Raw genomic sequence first — 8,599 nt, 5'->3', positions numbered from 1 at the left:
AGAAATAAAGTTAACATCTTATATGTCCCTTCAAATTTTATTAGAATGTATGCTTTCTAATAGTGACAAGCAAATTTAAATAGATTATTTACCTATTTTATTAAAAATTTTGTTTTTGTTTGTTTTCAGTAGTTTATTGGCATGGAATATTCTGTTAAGTAGTGTTTGGGGCAATTTAGTAAGTTTTAAATAGCATCTCAAAATTGTTTTAATTTTTATATCCTGATTACTGGCAATAGTAACTCTATTTTTAGATATTAATTACTATTTATATTTCTACTGTTAATATTATTGGCTCATTTATATAAAAGATAAAGCTATTTTATATGTATTAAAATAATCTTTTCTAAGTCATTCTTAATAACGTATTCCCAGCCTGCTGATTTCTTCTTTTATTACATTATTTTTTCACATAGAAGATTCGAATATAATCATATCAGTATTTTTCTGTGTGATATTTTTAGCCTCTGTAAAATTTTGTTATTATATAAACTAATAAAAATTCTATTTTATTTACACTATATTTTTATAATTTGTATACAATTTATTAATTCCTCCTGATTCTATATTAATATTTTACTCATTCATTTTAATTGTTTTTGAGAAGATAACATCACACTGTATATTCACAAAAGAGAATGTCAGAGAATTAGATGTCTAATTTTGATTTTACTCTGCCTAAGCAATTCACGGAAGTATTTCTCTTTTCTCCCAAAAATCTTTTACATCTTTTGGCCTGCACAGGGACTGATTTTAGGAAACCTAAAAAAAAAAAAAAGAAAGAAAAAAAAAGAAAAGAAAAAGAGAAAAAAATTACATTTCTCAATTAAATAGAATAACAAAATATAATTTATTTAAAAAGAAAACAAAATAGAACTCATATTTATATTCTACTGCTATTTGCTCTTGCTTTGCAAGAATAAGTTAAATAATGTAATGATGCATCGAATTTAACTGAAAATAGTCACTTAATCATTGAAAAGTACTTAAGTCTCTGTTATTTCTACTATGGATTTGCCAAGTCCAATCTAGGGAAAGCCTTTGGCAAATTTTCCAACTTACAGAATCACATTAATTTTAAGGATAATTATTGCACCTAAATTTAGATCCTTCAAGGTTTCTATGCATTTTATATTAGAAAGATCTATAACAGCTAAACATATATAATATGTATATAGTACATAGTTTATACAGCTATATATAGTTTTATACAAAATCTGATATATAATTAATAATATATACTCGATATTATATAACATCATAATTAAAATATAATGAATCTATCTCAAACTCTTATTTTTGTTGTTTTACATTTTTACCTTTACTCGAATAAATTAAGTTGTTCATAATGTTAAAATAATTTAATATTTGTAAATGTAAAATGTCATATTAACAACTAAAGTTATTTGTAGGATACAAATATCCTTTATATGTTGATGCTTCTTTTATTTCTATGCTCATAAATAATCTAGTTTTAAAAACTATTATCAGTAATTATTTTCTTTTAATTAATACACATTTTAAGCTTGAGATTTGGAAACTTTATTTACATGCATACTAAAATCCTACTTTGTAATTTGCACCAGTGTAATGGAGGAGAATAAAGTGAGTCAAAATAAAATTACAGGACATGTATAAATTAGTACACAATTTTCAAATTTGTTGGTGGTATGGGCAATCTTTTTTTTTTTTTTAGGATTAATGGTTATACTATTAATAAATCCAAAGCTACTGAGAAATTACTGTCATAGAGTAATCCTCCATGTGTCATTCAGTTCATTTACATCTTTCTGTCTAAAATCTCACTCTAGAAATAAGCAAATTAGGCTTTCCTTCTGATTTCCCATATCTTATAAAGAGTGACTTGATATAAAACCAAATGGCTTAAAGTTGTAATGTCAAAGCCAGACTCTCATCTGATACACCTAAAGAAGCAATGTTTCCCAGAACCAACCCCACATCTACCAAATCAGGAATTCCAATTTGGGTATTTGTTAAAAATATCCTTAGGATTGTTATAATCAGCTGGTTGAAGATCACTGATTGAGAAAGAAATATTAGTGCCTTCTATCTTCAAAAACTCAAACACATCAAGACATGAAAAGAAAGAATCAGCCCATTAACTGATCAATGAATCAATCAGTATCATTTATTACATGCACCTTGTTAATAAAGTAACATGTCTGAATGAAATTTCAGTTATCTAAAAAGAATATAGCATGACCCTTGATCCTTAATGGAATATGTTTGTCTTCTAATCACATATAAATTTTTGCACAATATTTCTCATACTTATTTTAAAATTTCGAATCCCATTTTACTAACCTAGATTATGTTTGCAATCACTTAAGTTTACTGAATCATATAACAAACAACGAAAAAAGCCATAGCAATCATACTTTGAGAATATATGATAGATAAAATAAAAAAAGGAAATAGAATAGCTAATAGAGAGAATACACTTGTCTTTCTCCATTTTCTAAATGAAGCATTTAACAAAGTAGAGAAAACTCTTTCCAAATTATACATATATTTCACCATGGATCAGTTAGATATAAGCATTAATCCTGCTGAGAAGTACTCTTACAGTTCTGTTAGGTGGAAAGAACCAGAAATGTATGTTACATCTCTTCTTCTCAGAAAAAAAATCTACAATAACAACTGTTAGTACTTTGTATAGGATATCTTTCATGGACATAAAACTAAAATAAAAAAAAAAAATTCCTGGCACATAGCTGAAATAATAAAAAAAATAACCTGTCCTTAAAACCCATTCATAACTGGGGAGTTTAAATTTTAAAAATTTAGCAACTTAAAAGATGGCAAATTTCTAATTTTATCGTGGAAGATATTTAAAAACAGAATATAATTTTGGTGTTCATAATTAGAGAAACTTAGATATAAATATTTGTGTCGCATTTAATTTTTAAACTTCAAGATAAATTCAAATGCAATACCTGTTACAGATAAAACTTCCTAATTATGAAGGGAAAAAAAAACGATGTACTTAAGAATTATACTCAGTGCACAGAATGAAAGACTTGGAGAAAAATAACTGAAATTATAAGTAGACTATGATTCAAAGAATAACAAACATCAGAGAATGTCAGAATTTTTGTATTCAGGTTTAAAACTATGATTAGAGGTAAAATTATCACTATAAATATTTATTATTAATGCAAATTAAAATAAATGAATTAGATATTTAATTTGGTTAGATAAATGGCAATACACAGAAACCAAAGGAAAAGGGAAGAAAATTTTCTACTTTAATTATTTGTGTTCAAATTTGACACCAATATATCTAACAGCTGATAGATGGGCTTGCCTATATTAGTATTTTTTAAACTATGGCTTTATGGAGAAAAATTTGTTTTAAAAATAGCCAAAAAGTACAGTCACGCCACCCTGAACAAGCCCAATCCCATCTGATCTCGGAAGCTTAGCAGGGTTGGACCTGGTTAGTAGTTGGATGGGAGACCACCTAGGAAGACCAGGAGCTGTAGGTGTAAAAATATAAAAAATAAAAAATAAGTTATTGTAAACTGACAAGGTCCTTGCAATCTGTGAGGTCAACCAAGGGTTGCCTCATCCTAAAAAAAAAAGAAAAATAGCCAAAAAGTCACAATGTATTAGCCCTTTTAGTCTAGTACAATGTAATTAGTCAGTTACATTGATTTAGCTGAGATTTTAATTATTAATTCAGAAGACTGAATTAATAATTCTATATTGTTCTTCTTCCTCATTTTCTTCTTTATCATCTGATTCTTTTTTCTTCATTTTCCTACTTATGTCCTTAAAAAATGTACAATTTCTCTAACATTCTTTTCATAGCTGTAGAGTGATCCTGCCCAATGACCAACATTTCTTTATAATGTTCATTCATAATGTTCATCACTATCATTGCTAAGTCCTAGTTTTAGTGGTTTAATAGATGAAATTTCCAATTATTTAGATTTCCTCTTAATACCCTGGAACTTTATAAATTGCTATGTCATGTTGCTCCTGGCTTCTCTCATGTTCTTTTTGAAAGTCTTCATTTTATATTATTTTGACAAAATTTATTTACCCACAATCATGCACTGAGTGCTTCAGTGTCATGCACTGTGGAAAGTTAATCCAGGAATGAGGGGAAAAAAGCACATATCCCTGACTTCGTGAAGTTGAAAGTTTAGCACAGGGTTGTCCAAACATGCCTGTTTATAAAATTCATGGAGCACTCACTAAAAATAGAGATTTTCATTAGTATTCTTTAAAGAGTCGAAATTCCAATGTGTAGTAAATTTTTAGTAGGTTCAGAAATCTTTATTTTTAACAAATATACTAGGTTATATTTAGAATTAAGCAAATTTAGAAAATATTTGTCTATTGACCTTAGTCATTGACTACTTAGCTTATGATATACATGTAAATTCTCCTGATATTCTATGAACAATCTGTTCGGATTTTTTGGTCAAGGAGACAGTGGCCAGTAGTAAATTTTCTTCTTTCTTCTAGTTATGCTGATCATACTGATCAATGACTGAGCTGGTAAACTCAGCCTCAAAGTTCTCCACTACTATGCTTTTCAGAGCTCTTCATTGGCAAAAAGTGAATTTTTGTGTACTCTGGTGGTTTGGGGCTGAAATAAATACTCCCTATAATAATCCCAGTTTAAAAGTACTTGAATTTGGAAGAAGGAAATTTTTCTTATTTATTGTTTTCTTACTGATGTGAGAATTTATTTCTGAGAATTTATTTTCATTTTTATCAAGCCTTTACTCTTGACCATTTATTGCCATATATTTCTCAATGGATCAGCTGTATCAAAATGAGCAGGTGAAATAAAAATTATAATAATAAAACTGATCCCGGAGCCTCATAATCCCAAATTTTAACTTTGTAGTCATGATTTGGGGAATAGTCAAAAATAGTAAATAAACACTCCCTGGTTGATTCTAATGCACGGTCATGTTTTGGAAACACTTCTAGGTGGTCATCAACTTTTCTTGTCCCCAGCTGACAAGAGAAGTCTGGTCATATTATATAAGAAAAAGCATGAATTTAGAAAATGACTACATTGGTCTAGATGCAGATATTTTATATCCACATTCCTCAACTTGATAATTTTATAGGTATCATAAAAATAAAATACACATACATACACACACGCGCGCACACACACACACACACACACAATGCCTGGACAAATAATTGCTACAATGCAAATTGAGAGGAGAGACCTACCCTCACCTCTGGTTCACTTTCCCTACTCTGATTACAGAACACTGGTTCAAAAGTTTATATTACTGGACAGGAAAAGGGAGTACTTGTGTTTGGAGGAAAAAAATGAACTAAGAAAAATTATACTCAATACCCATATTTGATACTCTTCCCTGTAGAACTGCAAGATCACCCGCTAACCAATCATATCACACTAACGGTTACTATTAAAAAATTCTCTGACACATGTATTCAATCACAGAGCTTATAATGAACTTTTTGGTGCTTCATTCTTGGGCATATTAACAGAATAGATTTCAGATTCTCTGGTATGAAAGATAGAGAATAATATAATCAAATCAAACAACAACTAAAAACGACTTGTAGAAAATGAAAATAATAGAGAAAGCAGAATGTATACACACACGCACATACACACATATAATTCACAAAATGATAATATATAATAGCCATGGAATAAAAACAACTTATTACAGAAAAGAAGTAAATAATAAGAGAACAATGGAAAGTTCTCTTGGGACTTAAAAATACAAGAGCAGAAATTGAAAATTCAATAGAATGTTTAAAAAAAGAAGCAACAACAAAAAAAATTCCAGAAAAAAAGAGAGAATGTCATAAAAAATAACAGAAGTAGAAGTCAATGAATTTATAGCATCAGATTATGATATCAAATTAATACATGTTCTAGAAATAAACACATTATTAGAGAATAATAAAAGGAAATCATCTGAGGAAAGGACCTGAGTTTTCAGATTAAAAATTTATATAGACACACATTTGTATATGTATATGGTATAGGGCAAAAAGTGTGGGGGAAAGTGAAAAAGGACCATACTATTAAATATCATATTGATATTTCAGAACCAGGGTTAAAATAAAAGACAGCATGTTTGTGTGTGTGTGTGTGTGTATAGTGTGATAGAGAAAGAGAGAGACAGACACAGGGAGAGATACAGAGAGAGACTGAATAGGGGAAAAATAATAATAATTTTGGAAACACATCTAACAGCACCAACAGAGAGAAAAGAGAAAATAGGAGACGAGAAATATTCAATGAAATTATTCCAGAACACTTTCTAAGACTGAAGAACATGATTTTACATATAGAAGCTGAACAAATGCAAAAACAGATTTTTAAAAGATCCACACCAATGTGCATTTTTATGATTTTTCCAGAATGGGGGAGGAAAAAAAATCTAAAATCTTTTCAAAGGGGGGGCAGTGTGAGTCTACAAAGAAAAATACATAAGCGATTTGAAGTATAACTTCTCACTCTATCATTTGCTTTTGAATAGCTTATAACACTGTACCATCTGACTGATTCTAATGATAATATATCCTGTTTCATGTAAAGAACACAATAAAGAGACAAGTTCAGGGTGAGAGAGTGGGGTATGTAGATGAGGCACGATATACGTTTTTGCTTCACCTTTGCTTTTCTCTAAGACACTCTGAATAATGCTTTTTTCTTTAATCCTAAAACGAACTGATCATTTTAGAATTCAGCTTTCATTTTGACTTTGAAGTTTTCTTTCCGATTTTAATTACCTTTGATGGTAGGGTAAGACGCTTCACAGAAGAATTTATATTACTTAGGTTTATATAGCATAAATTAAAAAGAGAAGGAAAAAGTTTGCTTGAAGGAGCATTTTAAATTGTGAGGACACATCACACTGATACACACAATAATATTTAGCAGCTTTTAACTAAGCTGGTAAGTGTTCTTTTCCCCACCCCCTCTTGGAGACAGCTGCCCCTTCCAGCTCATGTACTGTTTTTTGCTGATAGACTGATGTCTTTATTTAGGGAGTTATAAAGAATTGCTTCTAGTCATCAGCAGTTTCAAAAACTAGCCATTGAAGGAAGGATAAAGCCTATTCAGAAGATGGATGACAGCTTTTCATTTGAGGATCATACAGAAGGATATTTCCTTCTATAAAAATAGATTCTGCAGTGTAGCTTGAGACTTACATTTTGCAAGGGATCGCCGCTCTAAAAAAACGACACTGAAAATTGAAGACTAAAAGAAAGAAACATTCTTTCTTTACTTGCAAAATGGACATACATGACAAGATTGTTTCAAAATTTTTAACTTACAAGAGAGGTTTATGAAACTTATGATTACCATAATCATATTCTTCTAGATCATTAAATTTAAGAAAAAGTAGCTGAGTTATATTATTTAAATAAGATTTTTTTTTTTCTAGGACATAATTCAATCTAATGCCACTGATTAAAAAATAGTTTATAAGCAGGTAACAGGAAGGTAAAATGCCATAATTATGAATGCACAGAGTATTGTTTTATGATATCTTCTATTATTTAAGAAGATGGCAAAGATTCTTAATTAGTCAAAGTAGTAAGTACATAAATGCCACCAAAAGTGATTAAAAATTTTAAAACCTTGGGTGATGATTTTTTTTCATTTTTTTTTGCAATTGACACCCCAAAATGGTCTCATTTTCTCTTAACCTGAAAGTCTGAAGAGGAGAGGAAGTTAATCAATAAACTTCAGTCTACCTACAAACTCTCTAAAATGAATGCATAATTTGGTGTGTCTATATATGGATGTTTTCCTGGCTGCTGATAATATTTCTTTGCAGATTCTGGACAGCAACCTATTTTTTTTTAAATGTCTCTGTGTTATCCACTTCTGAATCTCCTCTGTGCTCAACATTGAATAAATGTAAGCTAATCAAGGTTAGCATTTGATTTGAATACTGAACACCACTGACCCCGACTCCTAAAGTTTATAGAGAAGCGTAACTTTGAGATTCCCACTCTTATGTTCTATAGTCCAAAAACTGAAGATATTACACTTATTTCATTTATCTTTTCTTTTTACCTATTACATCTACAACTAATAAAACATTTTATTTTATGCCATAGGATATTGTTACAAGTCTCTATTTTTTTCTTTTTTAATATAAAGAGAGATGGTTGCTTCTACTTAAATCATTTAGAATATTTGAATTCTAAGATTATATTTCCTCTATAATGGCCACAAACTTTGTCCACAAAACAAATTGGTAAAAATTGTGACATTTTTCAAAAAGGCAACTCAGTGTGCTATTTCAAATCTTCATTTCATCAGGTGGAACCTGGCTTACTCCACTGATTTAGAATACCCCATCCCTCATATGCCCACCACTCTCATAGAACTACATCTATATCCAGACAGCCTTTGCTACCCCAAGGCATTGAGTAGGATGCCTTTTCCTTGAACTATAGCATTTACATATGCTGGAATTCATAAAACAGCTTGTCATCATTTAGTTTTTAGGGTTGCTGATGTGTTTTTCCTTGTTCCTGAATGCAAGGCCTTACCAGATCTAATTCTCTTTCAATCGCTTCTGAACCACACTGAAGTTTGCCT

At 29.9% G+C, this 8,599-nt stretch overlaps 1 pseudogene; it reads left to right on the top strand.

The window, feature by feature from the left end:
• The first annotated feature begins 3,390 nt into the window (after nt 1-3,390).
• On the top strand, nt 3,391-3,509 carry LOC111740168 (annotated as a pseudogene).
• Nucleotides 3,510-8,599: the final 5,090 nt, after the last annotated feature.

The sequence above is a fragment of the Pteropus vampyrus genome, unplaced genomic scaffold (assembly GCF_000151845.1).
Source record: "Pteropus vampyrus isolate Shadow unplaced genomic scaffold, Pvam_2.0 Scaffold58, whole genome shotgun sequence".
Classification (NCBI taxonomy): domain Eukaryota; kingdom Metazoa; phylum Chordata; class Mammalia; order Chiroptera; family Pteropodidae; genus Pteropus; species Pteropus vampyrus.
The sequence above is the reverse complement of the archived record's forward strand: the minus strand, read 5'-3'. Positions and strand labels throughout refer to the sequence as shown.